Below are 21,943 nucleotides of genomic sequence, written 5' to 3'. Positions count from 1 at the left end.
CTCAGGGAAGTGGTGACAAATGCAATGTCACTACAAAATCCTTTAGAGTCAGGATTTGTTTCCAAAATGTGGCACTTATTTAGCACATAGAATCTTCCTGGGGAAAAGCCTGCAGTGAGGAGAAACAAAATATGTGTAAGGCCCTCAGACTGGAAGTCATTCATGCAGAAAGTTTTGTGAAAGAATGGAGGACTTGGGGGATATTCCAGATTTAAAAAGACAAATAAATAAAGGAAGTACGTCACTGACTAAGGCTCATCCTGCAGGCAAAAGTGATGTGGTAGTCACCAGGGAGGACCGGTTTGGTATTCTGAATTTTCAACTGCTGATGCCCCACACTGACATCTTTAAATATTACACATAAGAGGAAAGAGTGAGACTGATTCAAAGGTTCACAGAAAATACCACAGGCCCAAAGGATTATCTTGTGATGGTGGCAACATTTTCCACTCTCCTGTGCTTAAGCTGAAAACTATACAGGTTAGGAGGTTCTTCATCTTGCTCTGGGAAAGGTAGCAGAGTCTGATTTGAGACATAAACACTGGATAAATATAAGTCTACTAAGGATGATCAGATAGCCCTAAATATATTTTTAATATGATAATAAGATTCCCACCCCACCCCTACCCCCAGGGTTTTCTCATTGCTTGATTAAAAAAAAATATATATCAACAGTCATCCTTACCAGTAGGGAACCAACAGATTTAAGTTATTCAGGGTCTTAAAGGTCTAAACCGCAGAAGGAAGGTGATGGAAAATTTGCTTTGAAATGATTCAGCTGCCTGTGAACCAACCAAAGAACCAACATGTAGAGTAACTAATGGTTAGGATCTCATTTGATGAGTAATGAGAAAATTACCTTCTCTGCTGGATGGATATTTACACTATGCTAATTCAGTCTCTGAAAGCTTTTTCTGGTACACCATGCCCCAAAGTATTCTAGTTTGTAATAGGTCCAGATCCAAGGTATTTAGCTTGTATTTCCCAGGTAAGGTACAAGATGTATGATTGATTAAAAAATTACTACTTCAAAGAGTATAATAATAAAAGTTTTAATAAAACGTTATATCATATGATCTTTCCAAAGTCGATTTGCAAATAGTTTAGTTACTTTCTTAGCTCAGAACCCCCCCCCCCCCCGCCCTTCCAAGGTCCACCTTTGGGATAGGCCTGGCATCCTGTGACTATATTTCAAAACACCATGAGGGCACAAGGCTTGGGCACAAGAATATACAATTTGACAGATCAACTGTTTTGATTCCTTGGTTTACTTTCCACATGGTGTGTTTACCGCATTTTCATTACATGTTCTTCCAGCCCTTACCCCAGCCCCCACCCCAGTCACAGAAAGTGAATAAATAGTACCTGGTGAAAGCTTAAGGGCTATAGCTCTAAACTCCCCAGGTTTTCCTTATTACCTGAAGCCATTGAGGTAGGGCCATATTTTGTGAGAAGTAGAAAAAGAATCAGGAGTATTGGTTTCTGTTTCTGGCTTGCCATGTAGAGAAGAAATAAGATTGCACACCCAGAGTTTTAAATAATACTTTGGTTTTTACTAAGAACAGCATTGTAGGAAAGGAGGAGAGTCCTCATCAGCCAGAGGAGGGTAGGTGCTTCCATGCTCCTATTCCTTAAAACCTCTACATCGTAGGCTCTCTTTTGTACATGAATGCACCCTAGAACTCTCTCCAATGCCAAGATGTGCCTGTGGTCAAGGAGGGTGGAAGAACCTTGTGTCAACCAGGGATACAAGGAAGGAGAACATAATAGTCAAAGTTAGTGAAACTTAAAAAGGCTATTTGAAAGAGATCACAGTATTTCTTCAGTAAATCTTTTAAGAATCTTAATATTCTGTCATCTCTCTGTTTTCTCATAGGTAAAATGGGGACAATAATTATAATCAACTCACAAGGCAATTGTGAAGTACTTAGAATCATCGTATCTGACACTATGAAGTATTGGTTAAATAAAATAAATCTATCAATTTGAGAGACTCTTAACTTTCTCTAATTACTCATAACTGCTGCTTTAATATGGAGGGTTGATTTTTTTTCATTAGCTAATGACTAGATATGTATCATTTAACTCATCTGGGCCCTGGTTTCTTCATCTGTTTGAATTCATTCATTTATTCAACATCTAAAACCTTCCATATGCTTGCCACATATTGGAGTTTAGGTAAAACAGAGGAAGGAACTGAAGACTAAATAACCTGACTAAAGGCACAGCTAATAAATGGTACAGCTGGAATTTGAACCCCATGGCTCAAGTTCATAATCATTATGCTTTAGTACAAAATCTTCCAGCCCCATCAGACTCCTTCCCTATGTATTAGGGTTCTCCAGGGAAAGAGAAACAGAACCAATAGAATGTATACACACACAAATACACACACGTGTATTCTCTTTTCCCTGCCCCTCTCTGTGTATGTATATGTATGTATATATATGTGTGTGCGTATGTGTGTGTGTGCATATATATATATATATATATATGCAAAAAGACTTATAAGGAATTGGCTTGCATGATTATGGAGGCTGATAAGCCTCAAGATCTGAGTGTAAGTCAGAAGCTGGAGACCAAAGAGAGCCAATGGTGTAGTACCAGTCCAAAGGCCAGCAAACTTGAGCCTCAGATAGAGATGTTGTTTCAGTCTGAATATGAAGACAGAAAAAAGCCAGTATCCCAGTTTAAAGGCAATTAGGCAGAAGGAACTTTCTGTTGCTGAGCAGAGATTCAGACTTTTTATTCTATTTAGGCCTTTAGCTGATTGGATGAGGCTGACCACATTAGGGAGGGTAATCTGCTTTAGTCAGTCTACTGATTTAAATGTTTATCTTATCCAAAGATACCCTGACAGAAACACCCAGAATAATGTTTGACCAAATATCTGGGCACCTTGTGTCCCAGTCAAGTTGATCCATAAAATTAACTATCAGATCCTCCCTTTACAGCTAACCTCTCTGTCTCAACATATTGTGGCTTGTGTATGACTTTTTTCATTAACAGCTTTAGGGTTCCATTGCTAATGGGATGAGTCTATGGACACTGACCACAAGGTTTGGTTGGGATGAATTCCAAGAAACGGATCTAGGCTGGCAAGATGATTACTTGGAGTAAACAGAAACAACAGAGTTAAAGGAGAAGAGTGCCAAGTATAATCAAGGAAGGAATTTAGAGATCAATACCAAATAAGGAGCATAAATAAGAATTGGGTCAAGATGATGCAGTCAAAATGTACTTGAAAGAGTCAGTCGAGGAAGTCAGAACAGAACAGCAAGGTTGGCCACTGGTTTTGAGGGAACGATAGGAGATTTTAAATAAGAATTTATTTAATAAATAAATAAATAAACAAACAAACAAACAAATAAATAAGAATTTATTCCAGGAGCCAGGAACTCAGGCAGTGAAAATCAGGGTGAGATGGGTTAAGGTGAATAATTCAGGATATGTCTGGGAATGTACAAAGGATATCTGGAACTATTCGATTGGTTTTGGCCATGAAAGACAGCACAATTCTGCTACCTAACACCAGAGCATTTATTCAGTTTAATATCTCAGCAGGTAATGTTAATGATCTCCTGGTCATTTCCAATGGACTTCCCATCTTTCTTAACTTCTGCCTTCACTTGATACTCTGTACTGCTCATTCCATTTCTTAAAGTGCTCTATGAAGTGCCCCCATCTCTGTTTCTCTCCCTTGTTTGTTGACTCTTCATTTTCCATAGCAAATGAGTTGAAGCAGCAGAATTGTGGCGCCCAGCAGATTAAGCTGTACATTTTCCTGAGCTCCACACAAGCCCTCTGGGAGCTCCATTTGTCCATGTAATGTGTCCTGACTCTCCACCATGAAAACTTTTGCACTCTAAGCCAAAGAGAAGAAAATTTAGCAGCTCACATTTGCAAAGGCCTGTACAAATTATAAAGCACTATCACACACAAGGTCTCATTTTATTCTCACAATTCTCTGCGATATATGTACAAGCAATTATTATCTCAATTCTAAATTTTTTAAAATTTTATTTATTTAGAGAGAGCATGCACAAGCGGGGGAGGGGTAGTCAGGGAGGGAGAGAGAGAATCCTAAGCAGGCTCTACACTGTCAGCACAGAGCCTGAGGCAGAGCTTGATCTCATGGTTCATGAGATCATGACCTGAGCCAAAATCAAGAGTCCAACACTTAACTGCTTAACTGACTGAGCCATTCTATTTTAATTCTAAATTAATACATGAGAATTCTGACTGAGTTTTTCGGACTCCTGTAGTCTTCATGGTAGGAAAATAGGAACCAATGTCCTATTCCTTCCTTCACATGTTATCTTAAAAGAATCTGATTCATGCCCCCTGAGTTTAAGCATTCTTTATGTATGTAGGACTGCTAATTTTATGTTATCAGTCCCATCTTCTCTCATGAGCTTGAGTCATATTCCTAGCTTCTTACTGAATACTCTCATCTGTAGGATCAAGGTATGTCAAACTGAACATATATATGCATCAGTTGGTTTCCTCCACTCTTCTTCATCTCTTACATTCTTAATTAACAATCTCAGTAGGTGTCCTGCTTACTAAATTAGCACTCAGAAGGATCTTAGTTTCGTTCTCCTTTTATGCCTTTTCTTCATCTTCCCAGCTCTATAGGCTCAGTCATATACCTTTTCTCCTATCTATGCACTCACTTCTTGGTGATTTTATCCAGTTCTAGAACCTTGAGTGGCATTTATGTGTTAATGTCCTCATATTTACATATTCAACCCTGATTTATCTTTTAAACTTCAGCTTGTCCATCTGACTTCCTACTCAATACCTGAACATAAATATAAAGCAAATATGGATATAAAACCTAGCATGTACCAAGTAGAATTTGAGATTTTTAACTCCAATATGGCTCTCTTCCCCATTTAGTAAATGGCATCTACATTCACCTATTTCTTTAGGATAAAATCTTGTCTTATTTCGCTAATCTCTTTCCCGTGAACATCTCATGTGTGAGAAAATGTTGCTCTATTTTTAATACTTTTCCTAAATTCACCCACTTCTCAACCTCTACAGTTGAAGCCACCATCATCTTTCACTTAGGCTCTTACAGTAGCCTCCTAGTTTGTCTCCTAGCCCTTATTTTTTCATATAGCTATCACAATGACACTGGCAAAAATAAAAAATCTTTCTCAAAAAACGTTTAATGGCTCCTATGACTTTTAGAAGTCCTTCTCCTAACCTACAAGATCAGGCTTCTGGCCACCTCTTGAAACTCATTTCCCAACACTCTCCTTATACTTATTTCCATTATAATCACACTGGCCTTCTTGTTGTTCATTGTACAATCAAATGAACTTCCACCTCAGGACCTTTGTATTTGCTATTACCTTTACCTGAAACATTCTCCCCCAGATCTTCTCATGTCTCACCTCCTCAAATGCTACTTTTCCAAAGGAGTCTTCTCTGACAACCCAAATTAGCTAATCATGCTAATCTCCAATTCACTATCATTCTTTATTCTCTTACCCTGAATTATTTTTCTTCATAACACTTTTCTCCTCTTGACATTATATATTTGTTTATATATATTATGTATAATATATATAAGTCTATATCTCTATCTATCTATCTATCTCTATATAAAGGTAACAGTTTTTAATGACATCAGTGTTTCCTTTGGGTAAAGTATTTTTTGTTTCTAAATAATGTGCAGATATTGCTAATTCTTGACTCATAAAATAGACTATCATTGGGTTTATTGTTATGACCAATGATAATCAAGCTCTCTTATATTACCCCTTTACCCTTTCCCCATCCTCTCAATGCCATGACTTTTTGTTAAATGATGACTCAGTTATTAATATGAATAGGTTAACATTGTTAATCCCACACAATGAGTATGCTTCTTCTTTTGCATAATATCCCACTTTACTTGAAGAAGGTTTTAAGAGCTTCTATAGAGGAAATAAAGATGGTTGCTTACAAAGAAACACGAATTACATCAACACCAGACTTCTCATCAGCAAATCTGGATGATAGGAGGGCAATGGAATAAATCTTGAAGTGTTAGAAGAAAAATAAGTTGCAGTCTATAAATCTCTATTAAGCTAAAATGTTGATAAGGAATTAAGGTCAAAATAAAGTCATTTCCAGAAATACACAGATTCAGGATGCTTACTTCCTGTGCACTCAGTCTGCAAATAAAAACATTTTCTGAGGATTGTACCCCAGAAAAACAACAATACACAAAAAAATACACAAAATGCAGAAGGCTAGGGATTTAGTAAATGTTAGAACTAATGTAGGATTTATTTCTCCTAGGATCAAAACTAGGAAGCAAGTACAGAAATAAAACAGTAAAAATTAGGTAACTTAACAAATAGTGTAATTTAAAAGGTGTATTAGTCTGACAATGACATAGGTCTCTTTGAACAATAATAAAAATAAAAGTGTCCTATAAATGTCAGGAAAAATGAAAGCTTACCATACATTTTTGGTCCAAATATGACACAATTTTGAGCAATTTTTTAAAAAATGTTTATTCATTTTTGAGAGACAGATGGAGTGAGAGCAGGGGAGAGGCAGAGAGAGAGGGAACTGCAGAATTTGAAGTAGGCTCCAGGCTCTGGGCTGTCAGCACAGAGCCTGACATGGGGCTCAAACCCATGAACTGTGAGACCATGACCTGATCCGAAGTCGTATGCTTAACTAACTGAGCTACTCAGGGGCCCCCAGTTTTGAGCAATTTTTGATGGAGCTTAAGGAAAGAGCTTCTGTTTGTCCTTTTTGTTTGATTATTTTCTTTGTGTGAAGATTTGGTGTCATAGGAATATTTAAAGAGTCACTGCTTGGTTCTGCAGTGAATAGTATTTATATGATCATAATGCTATAAATGCTATTTATTGATTTTTAAAGTTTATAATCAAGTGGTAGATCAAGCACAAGAAACTTCACTATGTTTTCCTAACAGAATCTAAATGGTATGAGTCCTAAACTATAAAAGTGGTGATAGAACTGTCAGAATGTGGTAGTTAAAGGAGGGAGCTGAGGAGGGGTTAAGGTGGAGGGGTGTCATTTAATATACAAGCCCCAATTTACTAATTTTCTACGGTAAAGGTTTAAGATAATTACTCTAAAGTTGATAGAAGAAAGAAATAAGGTTTAATCATATTACATGATTATATACAAAGCTATATATAAAATCAATCAACAGAAAACAAAAATTCAATGAAAGTAATAAAGTTTGGGTGTTTGAATAAGAGAGAAAGAGCCATGGCACCTGGGTGGCTCAGTTGGTTAAGCATCTGACTTCAGCTGATGTCATGATCTCAGGGCTCGTGGGTTTGGGTCCTACATCAGGCTTGTGCTGACAGCTCAGAGCATGGAGCCTGCTTTGGATTCTGTGTCTCCCTCTCTCTCTGCCCCTCCCCCACTCATGCTCTGTCTCTCTCTCTCTCAAAAATAAATAAACATTTTTTAAAAAATTTTTTAAAAGAGAGAGTCAATTAGATGATGTTCTAATCTTTAAAAAGGAGAGTTAATACATACTATTCAAATTTCATGAATCAAGAATAGAAGTATGTAATTTAAAATTAAAGTTATAAACAACAAGAAGAACTTAAAATTGAAATATTTAAAGATAGTTTCTTTGGGAAAGAATAAAGACAAAGACTCATGATTTTATATTTTTTTAATTTCTCATTTTTTAATGTGAATATATTAACTCTTAAAAAGAATAGAGATAGAGGTGCCTGAGTGTCTCAGTTGGTTGAGCGTTCAACTCTTGATTTCAGCTCAGGTCATGATCCCAGGGTAGTGAGCCCTCTATTGGGTTCCACATGCTGAATGTAGAACCTGCCTCAGATTCTCTCTCTCCCTCTGCTCCTCTTTCCCACTCACACACATGCTCTCTCACTCTCTCAAATAAAAAAAAAAGTAAAAAAGAATAGAGATAGCAAAATTATGAAATTATTTCAAAATGCTTTTAAAGAGGCACACTTGGTTTGTGTGGGCTGCAGTGTTCTCCTTTAAATGACTATCTTATAATGCCTTGGCAATTCTAAAGTCTTATTTTCTCAGTCTGTTAAAATGCTATCCACTTTTATAGTGGAGAATAAAAACGAATATTGAAATGTGTTTTTAACCCTTTAGCTAAAGGATTAAAATTGAAAAGTGAGATGTGAAAGGTAATATCTGGGCAGAAGTCTGGTTGAGAGTCAACATCTCAATAATATAATTGTGTTTATGGGAGAGCCACTTTTGAATGGTGGAGGTAGGACCTCCAAAATATGTTACTCCATAAAAGCAATAAACTCACTGGCAAAAATTGTCAAAACCAAACAGACTTTTTAGAACTCTGGAAATTAACTAAAGGTATGCAACAATTTGAAGAGCATGTATTAAAACAAAAAAAAGACAAAAAGGCTAGATCTAAGTAAGAACATCAAATTTTTTATCATTTAACTTTCTCTATTCCCACCCCCGTCTCCTCAGTTCTGTGGTAGCCCTGAAAGCCTAGAAGCCTAGAAGACAATGAAGGTGGGGGACATAATTGATTCGGAGCTCCCCAGAAGCCCCATCCAAAGAGAATTGTCATTACTTTACTTGTTTGAAAGTTTCCTGGAAACTACCACTCTCAGTGCTTGTCTTTGAAATGACTCAGAACTCAGTGTGAACAGTGTTTTCCCCAGGGCATTTGTCAAAAACAGTCAGCAGCAAATGTTTAACATAGCAGCTGCCTGAGGCAGTAATAATAGTTGGGGCAAACAAGATGCTGACAAAGAAACTTAAAAGGAAATGTTTAAAAGTGAGATGAACATAGGGGCTTTGAAAAACTCCAATATATTCCTGGGAATCTAGATATTCATACAGATGTATAGGGCTGTGCACATGCCCTGAAAAGATCTGAGAAGGCCTTAAGCTCTGCATGATCTTGAGATTCTGCAAAAGCAGGAAGTAAAGACTAAGGTAGTCTTGTAAACTGCCTGCGAGAATGTTGAAACACTACCCTAACACACAGAGGTTCTCTGCAAAGACTGTGAGACCTATTGGTTCAAGGCATTTAAGGAAATCTGTCCATTCATTAGCTGACCACTAAGTTAGCTGAACAGAGACTTTGGGCCACACACAATAAAGAATACAGATTTTACTGAAGTGGTTTAGGAAAATCACTAAACTAACAAACAGTGGCTGTAATTATTGCTAGGAGTAGTGGTGGTGACAATCTGATTTCCAGAGTTGTCACATTATACTATTTTAAATGTACAGTTTTTAACTAAGTATTGAAGCATGTAAAGAAATATGGCCCATAAGCAGGAGGAAAATGATCAATAGAGACTTCCCATGAGGACACTTAGATACTGGACTAACTGGGCAAAAAATTAAGTTCGTGATTATCAGTATGTCAAGAACTAAAAGAACTAACTCATGTCTACAGAACTAAAGGAAACTATTAGAAAAATAACTCAACCAAATAGAGAATATCAATAAAGAGATAGATATTATTTTTAAAAAGAACCAAATAGATATTCCAGAGCTTAAAAGTATAATAACTAAAATGAAAAATTCATTAGAGAAGGACAGTAGTAGATTTGAGTTGGCCGAAGAAAGAACTAGCAAATTTAAAGATAGGTCAATTGAGGTACCTGGGTGGCTCAGTCGATTAAGCATCTGACTTTGGCTCAGGTCATGATCTCATGGTTTGTGGGTTCAAGCCTGCATTGGGCTCTGTGCTGATAGCTCAGAGCCTTGAGCCTGCTTCAGGTTCTGTGTCTCCCTCTCTCTCTGCCTCTCCCCCACTCAAGCTCTGTCTCTCTCTCTCAAAAATAAACTTTAAAATTTTTTTAAAAATAAATAAATGTAGGTCAATTAAAATTATTCAGTCTGAGAAACAGAAAGTAAAAAGAATTTAAAAAATTAATAGAACCTTGGAGACAAGTGGGACACCATCAAGTGTACCAAATATGCATAAAGGGAGTATAAGAAAGTGAGAAGAGAAAGGGATAGGAAGAATATTTGAAGGAATTATGGCCAAAACATCCCAAATTTGGAAAATTACATTAATCTAAATAATTAAGAAACTTACTGAACTTCAAGTAGGAAAACTCAAGGAGATACAAAGAAAAAATCTTGAAAACAGATACAGAAGTGATTCATCTCATATAAGCCATCCTGAATAAGATTAACAGCTGATTTTTCATCAGAAACCATGAAGACAATGGTATGATATATTCAAAGTGTTGAAAGAAAAAGACTTCCAAGCAAGAATTTTGTATTAGCAAAACTATCACTCAAAAAAGAAATTAAGACATTCCTAGATAACAAAAACACCTGAGAAATTTGTTGTAGCACAACTGCCTTACATGAAGTACTAAGCACTGGGCAACCATTAAGAAAATAACTAGAAAACATAGTAAAAGAAACAAAATGACAATGAAATTAAAATGGTACACTAGAAAATATCTAACACAAAAGAAGGCAGTTGGAGTAGAGGAAAAAGACATAAGGCATGTAGAAAACAAATAACAATAGGGCAGAAATAAAGCCTACCTCATCAATTGTATTAAATGTAAATGGATAAAACACTTGAATCAAAAGACAGAAGTTGGTTAAATTGTTCAAATATCCAACTATATGCTGGCTATAAGAGACCCAGTTTATAGTCAAAGATACAAATAGATTGAAAGTAAAAAAGACATAAAAAGATATGCAAACAAATATAAGATAACCGGACTGACCATACTAATAACAGATAAAATAGGTCTTCAGACACAAATTATTACTAGAGACAAAGAAGCATATTTTATAATAATAAAAGTGTCAATTGCTCAAGAAGACATAATAATATATACACCACAGCAAAACCACAAATATACTGAAGGGAAAAATAGATACTTCCAACAATAATAGTTGGAGACTTCAACACTCCGTTTTCAATGTATATAGAAGACCTTAATAGAAGATCAATAACATTCAAAGACTTGAACAACACTAAAACACACTAGACCTAACAGACATCTATATAACATTCCACCCAACAACAGAATACACAATTTTCTTAAATGCATATCGCCTTCTCTTCTGTGCTCATATGTCCAAATCTCTCCCTTTCATAAGGATACATGAAGCCTGATTTCATTTAAGCCTTACACTAGAAAACCTAGGATAATCTCATCTCAAGCTCCCTAACTTAATCACATCTGCAAGACACTTTTTCTAAATGAAATAATGTTTATAGGTTCCAGAAATTAGAACCTGGTATCATTGGGAGACATCATTCAGCCTACTAGAGGGAGCTTTTTATTTTTATATTTTATTTTTTTAAATTTTCTTTTAATGTTTATTTATTTTTGAGACAGAGAGAGACAGAGCATGAATGGGGGAGGGGCAGAGAGAGAAGGAGACACAGAATCGGAAGCAGGCTCCAGGCTCTGAGCCATCAGCCCAGAGCCTGACGCAGGACTTGAACTCACGAACCGTGAGATGGTGACCTGAGCCGAAGTCGGACGCCCAACCGACTGAGCCACCCAGGCGCCCCTAGAGGGAGCTTTTTAAAAACACTCATGCTTGTGTACCATTTCCAGAAATTCTAATTTAATTAGGTTGAAGTAGCCCTGGACATTGATAATGTTTTTAAAGCCTCCCAAATGTATCCAGTATTTCAAACTATTGCTGTGGGTAAGCCATTGATAAATTGGTGAATAGGAGTTACCTTGTTTATTTTCTTTTTGTTTCATTCTATTCACTCAATCTTTTAATTAAATCCCTTTTTCCTTTTAAGACCTTAGCAGAGCTAACCTGCTGCCTTGGTAGTTTCTATTAAAAATGGATCACCATTTATTAACTGATTAATATTAAATTCGTGTTAAATTAATTCATGTTCACCAAGCTAAAAAATACTAAAGTAATTTTAAAAAGAACTAAGGTAGGGTTTCAGACACATTGCCTGGTGGTTATAGAAATCTTGTGGGGAAAGAGAGGATATTTCTGGCATGGGAGAGCTGCAGTATACTATGGAAATCATTCTAGACTGGGATCAAGATTTATTTTTATTTCTTTAACAAACATATATCAAATGTTATATATTGCTGGCATAGTTTAAACACTTTACAGATTTAATTCCCTACAATATCATGAAGTTTGTACTACTATAATGTCCATTGGACAAATGAATACACCAAGACACGGAACAGTTAAGTATCTTCCCAAGGACCCTGTAATAAGTGCCTAGGCAGCCCAGCACCAGAACAACCATGTGCAAACACTAACCCCTGTTCTTTTGTACCTTCTCAGCAATACTATATCTTCCCATTTCTGCTCTGCTGTATCTGTGCTATGTGGTTTTTGAAAACCGGTTTACCTCTCTGGGCTTGTTTTCTCATTTTTAAAATAGAATATGTTTCTACTTGGAGGTTGATATCATTTTACACAAACGGTCCAACCAGTTGCTTTCTGACTGATAGAAGCATTCTTTTATTTTTCTGACTCCCACCCCCTGCCGTTTCTATTAATTTGCATGCTAAGCTGTCACAGTCTGAGTCAAGGACTGAAAAACATGAGTATCATAGAAAGTCCAGGTTGGAGTAAATCTCTGAAATAGCCCGGTCTGTTCATTTCACAGGTAAAAAAATACTGAGACAGAGGAAGATAGGACCAGTCTTCTAACTCCCAGACAGTAACTTTTGCCACTTGAGTACATGAATTACTGGGGATTTGTTAAGATGAAAATTATGATTCAGCAGATCCATGGTGGTGCCTGAAATTCTGCATCTCTAACAAGCTCCTAGATGATGCTGATGCTCCTGGTCCACATTTTGAATAATGAGGTTTTGATAGAACCCAAAACTTCAGGTCTATGTTATACTTGGGAAAAATAATGTCCACCCAAATCTCTGGGGGTCATGACCAATATTATCTTATGAAACTCCATTTGGCTTGTGACCATGGAAACAAGTACAATTACAAACAATTTTGAAATTTCGAGTTTGGAAAATGACCATGTCATGAGTGATGAGGAACAGAAGAGAGAGTGGAAGCTGAGAGCTGAGTGAGGACTTGTGTGGGGTCAGCAAGCTTAGAACATGGGGTGGCTTTGTATATCAGGAATATGTTTCTCGCAAGTTATAGAAATCCAAATTTCAATAACTTAGGCAAAAAAGGCAACGTATTGACACAATTAAAACCTCTAGCGTTAGGTCTGGCTTCAAGCAAAGCTAGATTCAGGTGCTCAAACAATGTCATCAAAAATTAATCTCTTAACATCTGTGTGTTGACTTCATTTTCAGATAGACTCCACTAGCTGTGCTCAATAGCAGAAAAGAGCATGCTGCTTTTCTAATAGTTCCAACAAATATCCCTGACTATTCTTTTCATTGGCTAGTCCTGGGTTATGTGCTTCTTCCAGAACCAGTCACTGTGACTGGAAGGGTGTTGTGCTCTAATTCGGTACCCTGGGTCACATGTCCATTCCCATGATAAATCCCATCCAAAAGACATGGACTGGGAGTTGAGGAGGAGAATGGTCTCTGAGTGAGGTCAACAGGAAGGGGAATGGATGCTAAGTAAGCAAAAATAATAGATGTTCATTCTAGAGAGTGGGGCCAGTTGAGCAACTGAAGGTATTAAAAGCTTGGCTGGGACGTCAGAGGCTCAGCAAGGTGCTGGGACTTGAAGGGTTAATTCACCTACTAGTGAAAATCTGGCTACAGATGCTATTTCAATGATATGAGTCTATTTTGATTCTTCCTAAAAAAGTGCTTCTGAGATTCTGACTCAGGAGGTCTAGGGTGGAGTCCCAAGAGTCCACACTTCTAACAAACTCCCAAGTGATGCTGATGCTGCTGGTTCATGGACCACATTTTGGTGTGGCACTGTGTTGAAGCATCAACTCCAATCATCTCTAGCTGTGGTGTATTCCCAAGCTTGATTGCCCTTCCCTTGAAATCCTTCCCTTCTAGTCCCTTCTAGGGGTTAGAAGCTTTTTATATGCCCTTACTAGGCTCTGTCCTGCTGTCAGTCATCTCTCTCAGGGACTAAATGGAGATTGAGGCATCCTTTCTGTCAGAATCATTGGCTTCATCATTTCCCTACTCCAGGTCTGTACAGATTTAAGGCATTGGACCAAAGGAGGTCCCTGGCTTAGGGTCCAAGGAAGGTTAGTTTGCTGGCTCATGGTCAGCATTTCATTTAATGAAGAAGTCAGAGATTACTCCATTTCCTGCTGCTCACTTATTGTTCTTTGGTCATAGACTAGAGAGACTTGCCAAACCCCAAATGACTGCAGTTGCATGAGTGGACCCTGTTGAGGCAATTCAGATGAGCAGAACTTCCCAGTTGATCCACAGGTTGACAAGCATACCAAACGGCTGTTTATGAGCCCCTGAATTTGAGGAATTTTGCAAGACTGCATTATTGTGGCATTAGATTACTAAAAGGCTATCTATGTGAACTTGGGCAAATTTCTAACTCTCTATAAGCCTCTTCCTTTGTAAAAGGGGGAAAAACTTACAGAGAATTATGTGAATATTAAATACGGAATGTGAAAAACTTTAAAACAATTTTTTAATTTATTATGAGAGAGAGAAAGAGAGAGAGAGAGAACCCAGCACAGAACCCCACACAGGGCTTCATCCCATGAACTGTGAGATCATTACCTGAGCTGAAATCAAGAGTTGAATGCTTAACTGACTGAGCTACCCAGGTGACCCAGGAATGTGAAAAACTTAACACAGTATTCCAGTAAGTGGCAGAATTAGAACTACGTTTGCCCTTCTAAAGCTGGTATTCAAAAAGCCTTATAGAGAAAGAAACTTTCTGGTAGAATAAAGAAGAGATAATGTGAGAGTCCAAAGAGAGAAAGAAACAGTGATCTCTGCTTGGTGTCATCCACTTTCCAATGTCCTTTACTGTATTTTATAGCATTCTATCTTTCCGACCAACGTATATGCTAAGTTTTTTTATTCTCTTTTTATAGACAAAGAAATCATGACTCAGAAAAGTTAGCTGACTTTTGTTAGTCAGACAGCTAATAGTGGAGGCACTGTGCTAAAAACATTAGGTTTTTCCCATTCTAATGACCTTGCCCTTTTCCACTCTGAAAATCCAATTCAAACCTTAATCACATTACAGTTTTCATTAAAATATTGTATAAAGGGCTTCCACTACAGAGTAAGAAAACTGATGTCATAGCCAAATCTTTCAAATTTTATTTTTGCTTTTCCATTTGACTTAACAGATTTTTCTTCTTTCTTTCTAGAATCAATCTTTCTCCTTCTCTCCTTAAATTCCTCTCTCTCTCCATGTCTTCATCTCTGTCTCTGTGTCTCTTTCTCTCTCCTTGCTGCCTTCAGATCCCTGTAGTTAACATCAAGTAGAAAACAAATGACTCAGCAAGCTGGATGTTAATCTTAATGGTTTATTTTTTCTTAAAGGGGAAAAAAAAGATCTTAGCAGCATATCTAGAAAGAAGGGAATGAAAATTTTAAGCCTCTTGTAGGAAAAGCATCATAGATATACATAGCCTATATAGCATTTTTTAGTTCAACCTTGCAAAAAAAAAAGAGGCCCCGACTCACAGCAGAGCTTAAATAAATCTCTACATACCATTTATGCTCACATGAACAAGCTATTTTTTCTTCCTATGTTTAATGCCTATAGGAAATCCAGGCTAGTACTGACTTTGTCAAATTTGATCCCTTGCCTCTGTCTAACTCTTGATCTGCATATATATGGCTTTTTAATTTTTATTCACAAAAACAAAGGGCTCAGAACTCATTGTTTCCATTTTGAGCCATATGACCTGAATTTGGATGATATTGGTCACAACAGGCTAGATTGTACTTCAGTAACAAACACCTTCATATTCATAATGGCTTAATATAATAAAAGTTGGTTCTTTTACTTGCTGTTTGTCTGATACAAATTAGCAGGGCCTTTCTTCATCATAATCAGTAATGGATTTCCATGAATGGAAACTCCCGTGTGGGCTTCCATGATTGTCATCATGAGGAGAAAGGAGGAATCGGCCAAGCACAGGAACTTAAATGCTAACACTGGAAGAGACATACATCACTCCTGCTCATGTTTAACCACGCAAACAAATTATCTGGCCTCTCTTACTTTAGGGAGTGGTGAAGTGGATCTCCCATATTCCTGGAGAAATAGAGCTGAAATTCTTATGAACATCTCTAATAACTAGCCCAGATGGCCTCTCTGATGATTAGGTAGGATTCTTGCCTCTCCTGGACCAATGACAAAATAGGTTCCTGGCCAATTTACTTTTCTTTTGGGTAAATTAACTTCTCTTGGGGAAAAAAAATGATGCCATATCTTATTATACAGCTTAGAGGTTAACATGTATGAGGAGTACAAATGTTTCGGTGCTTTGAATATTTTAAAATAGAATTTTATTTTTCAAATGATACATGTTTGGAGATAATACCCAAAAGATAGGCAAGGTTCCTTTTCAGTTCATTCTTGCTTCTACTGTTATCTGAAAAGGGTCTCACATTGCTTGTTCTCTCTCTCTCTCTGTCTCTCTTTTTGGAACATGTCAGGAGATATTAGATCTGTTGTTTTATTTAACCTCTAATCTATAATGATGGCTGAGTTCCGGCAGTTAAAACTTCATTCATATTAGAGATGAGAAATTTAGCTTTCCAAGGTGGACTGACCCTTCAAATATGTAAATTTATTTTAAGAAACTGCATGTATATATCTAAATTTTAGCAAAACACAGGTCCTCTTTTGATATCCTAAAAAGAGTTTATCGTATCTTCTACCATATAGGCTTGAGATAACTTGATCCAGAAAACTGGACACACTATATGGAAGCAGTTTCTAGAACAGTTCTGTCCAGTAGAATTTTCTGTGATGCCAGAAAATATTCTATAGCTGCATTGTTCAGTTGGGGTAGCCACTAGCCACATGTAGCTATTTAACACTTGATACGTGGTTAGTGTGACTGAGGAACTGCATTTTGAATTTTGTTTAATTTTAATTAATTTAAATTTGAATGTTAATAGCCACATGTGGCTAGTGACTGCTGTATTGAGTAGTACATTTCTAGAAGTTGGGCTTTCAACAAATGTTTATTATTGTTGAATTTTAAAAAAAACATGAAAATGCATCCTTAACTTGAAACAAAAGAAACTTGTGTGTGCATCTCTGGTCTGTATGCTGAAAACCTGAGACTGCCACAGGGATAGTTTCTAATTCTGGGATATGGGCATCTCGAGATTCTATCAACCTGCAGAATCATTTCTTTGGGAGTGGACTCGGGGTTAGGCCATCCTGGGTGTCAGTGTTGGACCATGGGATGGGTGGAGGGAATGTCAGCGATTGTTCTAGAGCAGAACTATAATGCCAGTCATTGTGGTGGCCTTAATATCTTCTGTTAAGGCCATGGGCTCAGTCCGCTTGTGCTGAAAAAGATCTGAGCTTCACAAACACACAATCTTCTCTTTACCTACTCTCACTACCATCCTTCTGCCACACCAGTGGGGTTCAAAGTTGATAGTTTTACCTCCTTCACCTCCATTTAATAAACCTTCCCCATCATTCTGTGAAATGATAAATGCTGTTTCTTAAAACTTTTCTAAAGCATTAAACAAACATAATTTTACCATTATCCTCCCCCCATACAGACACAAAAATCAAACCATATAGATCATGCCTCCTCAATATAGATATTTGGGAATGAGCACTGACCACCAACATCAAGACAAAGCAGTTGGGAATATATCCTCTTTTCTGATTTGTTCAGGATCTCCAATCCTTAGAAGATGCCATCCACTGTGCTGAGCGCTGAGGGTATAGAGGGGAATTACACAAGGTCCCTCTTTCAGGGAGCTCCCAGCAACTAGTAAGACATAGACATGTAAAGAGTTAATTCATGATAAAACATAGTGGTAGTATGAGGTACTAGGGAACACAGGATAAGCAGTGACACAATAGGAATATTCAAAGTAAGATTATTATTTCCCTTAGTTACTTGGAATTCAAAGAAAGAAATATATCCAAAAATGTTTATGGCTGACACTGGCTCAGTATTATTCAATCCTGTTCCTTCTTTATAGTCTCACAGATTACATTATCCAACCTCACTTTTATTTTGTCTGGGGCCATGCATTCTGGCCACAAGATTCTGGACAATGCATCTTCCAAGACTGACATGTCTGCTATAAAACCTCCTGTTTTATTATTCATGTTCTCTCTTATAGAAACCATGGAAGCCAAATGCAGGGGACACTAGCACCATAAAATGAATGAAGCTGAGTGCTTGAAACACTGCTAGGAGGAGACACCAGGAACACCTCATGAATCTAATTGGAGCATTATGTAAGAAATAAGCTTTTATGGTGTTAAGCCACTATAATTTCGGGCATTTTTTGTTATAATATCAATTGTCCTTACCAATACATTGTCCATTTGGCTTTAACTTGGATATCAGATATAATCACAGAATTTTAGAACCTAGAAAGCTCTCAGTCTATTTAATCTCTTTATTTCACAGAAGAAGAAATGAAGCAACTTGCCCAAGTTCATACAGCCAGTTTTGGGATATAGCAAGACTAGTATCCAATTCTCAGGCAAAAGCTGGTTCCACCAGGCCAAACTTGCCTCTATTAGTCTATACGTACTGTTCAGCATTTTTGTATGACTGCATGAAACGTAAACAGATGGAATTTTATGGAAAATGAAAGTTGTCTCTATGAGGAAAGGAACATAGAGATTTGTCAAAAGGGATGTATTTTGATATTTGCATAAAGTGCTGAATTTAAAAACATGGCTAGATTTATTTATCAGGACAATTTTAGGTTTATCATCAGAAAAGTGCCTTATGATTTCATTTTTTGTTTGTTTGTTTGTTTCACTATGCCTGGTATTTGAATTTATCCATTGCCAAAAGGTGAGAGGTTGAAATTCTTTGAGTACAACATATGGGTTCATCAATTTCTGAGAAAAATAGGCTGTAACCTTGCTGACCTTCAATGTCATGAGATTGAACTCTGAGTTTCCTAGCCCATGGACTAAATCTATAGCACCTATAATTTCTAGGATAAAATGGGACAAAATAACACAGGATAATTGAATTGCTGTGACAGATGCTGTTGCTTACATGATCAATTTCTTTTCTCCCCTTCTATCACAGATACCAAATCTTGATACATTTGTGTGGCAACAAGCCTAGTCCAGGTGATGAATGGTGATGAATGCAGACCAGACGTGGCAGTTGTGGTCTCCTTAGCAAATGATTTGTCTAGAAGTAGGAGTAGAACCAAATTATGGCCAATGAAATATAACTAAAAATTTGCTGCAGGCTTTTGGGAAATATTTTGCTCTTTGCTAAGAAGGAGGTGCTAAGGAAAAACCATTATTTTATGACCCTTTCTTCCTACATCTGGATTTATTTCCATGAGGACATGACTCTGGGAGCTGCAACCACAGTCCAAGGGTGGGAAACAACCAGTTGTGAGTTGGGGCATGTTGTTTTTCATATCTCTTTACAACACTCCCTCCCAACAAGTGCACACTTGCTTGGTAATCAAGTCACTGGATTGAGGGATTAAGGATTAGGCCTTGTAAATGTTCCCAGTAGGTTAATTTTGTTCCAGTCCCCTACTGTATTTTTTTTTAAACAAATTAGCCTCGCTATCATGTTTCCATCCTTTTATCTGCTCTGAAAAATAATTATACAGATAATATTTATCCTCAAGTTTCTCATTTACAAAATTGGGGTAATAAAAATCTATCTGACATTGTTATTGAAGGGATTGTATTAAATTCATTTATTCAACTAGTATTTCCTGAGTGCCTAGTGTGGGAGAGAAATTGTGGTAAGCATTGATGATATTAAATGAACAAAGTAACCACAGTCTCCTGCCCTCATGCAACTTCTGATCTGGTAGAAAAGACAGGCAAAAAAATAAGAAAAGAAAAGAGAAAAAAGAAAAAAGAAAGGAATTGTTAAGTAAATATACAAAGAATAAGAAATTGTAACAATTTCAATGAGTTGGACAGGATGGGCTGATGGAGGAAAATGAGTGGAGCAGGAATACCACTTGAGAGTGTCCACAGAAGACCTCCAAGAGGTGGTGAGATTTAACCTGAGAAGGATGTAATAGATCCTACCAGATTAAGAACAAAAAGCAAGGGAAGAGGTTTGTAGCAGACAGAACAGCAAGAATGGCAGTCTTGAGATGTGAGGGATTTGGTTGTTCAGGGAGAAGCAAGAAGGCCAATGGACTGGGATATGGTGAGTTAAAGGGAGAGGGGCAGGAGGTGAGATTGGAGAAAATGACAGGGGCTTGGTCATGTGGGATTTTACAGGCCATGATAAGAAATTTGGATTTGATTTTAATCATGATGGGAAGTCTTTGAAGAGTTTTAAGCAGGTTAGTGACATGATCTTGTAGAATTTTTAAAGCCAAAATTAACTTTTGTGTGAAAAGGGGTTGGAGAAGTTTAGCAGTAGAGTGGGGAAGATCAGATAGGAGCTTACTGTATCGCTATAAGCAAGAGACAGAAGAGGCTTAGACAGGGAGAAGTGATGTTAGAGGTGCTGGAAAGAAGTGTAGATTCAAGACAAATTTAGAAAGGAGAGTCAACAAGATTTGCTGATGTATTGAGTGTGAGAGGTAAGGGAAAGGAAGAATTAAAGATAGCTTTCAGATTTTGTGTTTGAATATCTGGATATATAGTGGAGCTACTTTCCAAGAGGAAAAGATTGAAAAAGGGAGGTTTTGTATGTGGGGGTAAAAATCAACAGTATAGTGTAGATTTTTTTTTTAAGATGGCCGTGGACCATTTATATGGAGATGCCAGGCTGGTAGTTGAATGTATGTCTATATATAAGTCTAAACTGGTATATCAGCTAATGCTGTGTAACAAACCACTCCAAAAGTCAGCAGCTTAAACAATAACTATTTCTTCAGGTTGGCAACTTACCCTGGGTTAAGCTGGGAGTCTTATTTAGTCTCACTTGGGTTCCCTAATGGATTGGTGGTCAGCTGCAAGTTGGCTAGGTGGTTTGCTTCTAGGGGTTGGTTGATTGTCAGTTGGTGTAATGATCTCCATGGTTTTTCATTCTTTAATGGGCTGCCTTGGGCTTACTCATATAATAGAGAGAAGGTTCCAAGAGTAAGAAAAGCCTTAGGGGCACCTGGCTGGCTCAGTCGGTTAAGCATCCAACTTCAGTTCAGGTCATGATCTCACCATTCGTGGGTTCAAGCCCTGCATTGGGCTCTGTGCTGGAGCCTGCTTGGATTCTGTGTCTCCCTCTCTCTCTGTTCCTCCATCACTCACGTTCTGTTTCTCTGTCTCTCTCTCAAACATATATAAAGAATAAAAAAAAAAAAGAAGAGACTTAAACTCACAATTGGTATACCATCACTTCCCCAGTATTCTATTTACCAAGGAGAGATACAAGGCCAGCCCAATTCAGTGGGTGGAAAAAAAGACTCTACCTCATGATGGGAGCAGTTGCAAAGTCACATTGCAAAGGGGTAGGGCTTCCAAGAGGCTATTAACTGGGCCATCACTGCCATTAATTGACTATATTATAGGTTATAATTTGAGAGTCTTCAGCACATAGATATTAGTTAAAAACGTGGAAACAGTTGAGTTCAGAGTGAAAGAATAGATGAAGAAGAGTCTCAAGAAATTCCATTTGGCCGATGAGGTTGGGGCCAGCAAAAAGACTCAGAAGGTCAGTGATCTAGAAGGTGAAGTAGGAAATAGAAGCATATAAAGAAGAAATTGGTTTGTATTAATGTTTAATAAACTGAGTCTGAATATAGCTCATGTTCATTTATTGAAGGTGTCCTCAGTTCAGGGCATTTAGCTAGCTCTGTGGTAGAAAAAATGAGGTATAAACTATGGTCCCACTGTAGAAACCATGTTGAATGTATAATTTAGTTGGAGGGAATAGCCTCATGCTTACATAAAGTTAATAACAATGTAGGACAAT

The 21,943-nt window shown here is 37.3% G+C and overlaps 1 long non-coding RNA gene across 1 annotated transcript; it reads right to left on the bottom strand.

Annotated features, from left to right (window-relative positions):
* Positions 1-15,135: 15,135 nt before the first annotated feature.
* LOC125936812 (uncharacterized) lies at positions 15,136-21,208 on the bottom strand. The gene is made up of 4 exons (XR_007462131.1): positions 20,923-21,208; positions 19,094-19,234; positions 17,683-17,833; positions 15,136-15,327 (listed from the first exon to the last, which is right to left on the bottom strand). It is a non-coding gene; the product is annotated as an uncharacterized LOC125936812 (long non-coding RNA).
* Between the last annotated feature and the right edge of the window lie 735 nt (positions 21,209-21,943).

Source organism: Panthera uncia (assembly GCF_023721935.1).
Source record: "Panthera uncia isolate 11264 chromosome A3 unlocalized genomic scaffold, Puncia_PCG_1.0 HiC_scaffold_11, whole genome shotgun sequence".
NCBI lineage: Eukaryota > Metazoa > Chordata > Mammalia > Carnivora > Felidae > Panthera > Panthera uncia.
The sequence above is the reverse complement of the archived record's forward strand: the minus strand, read 5'-3'. Positions and strand labels throughout refer to the sequence as shown.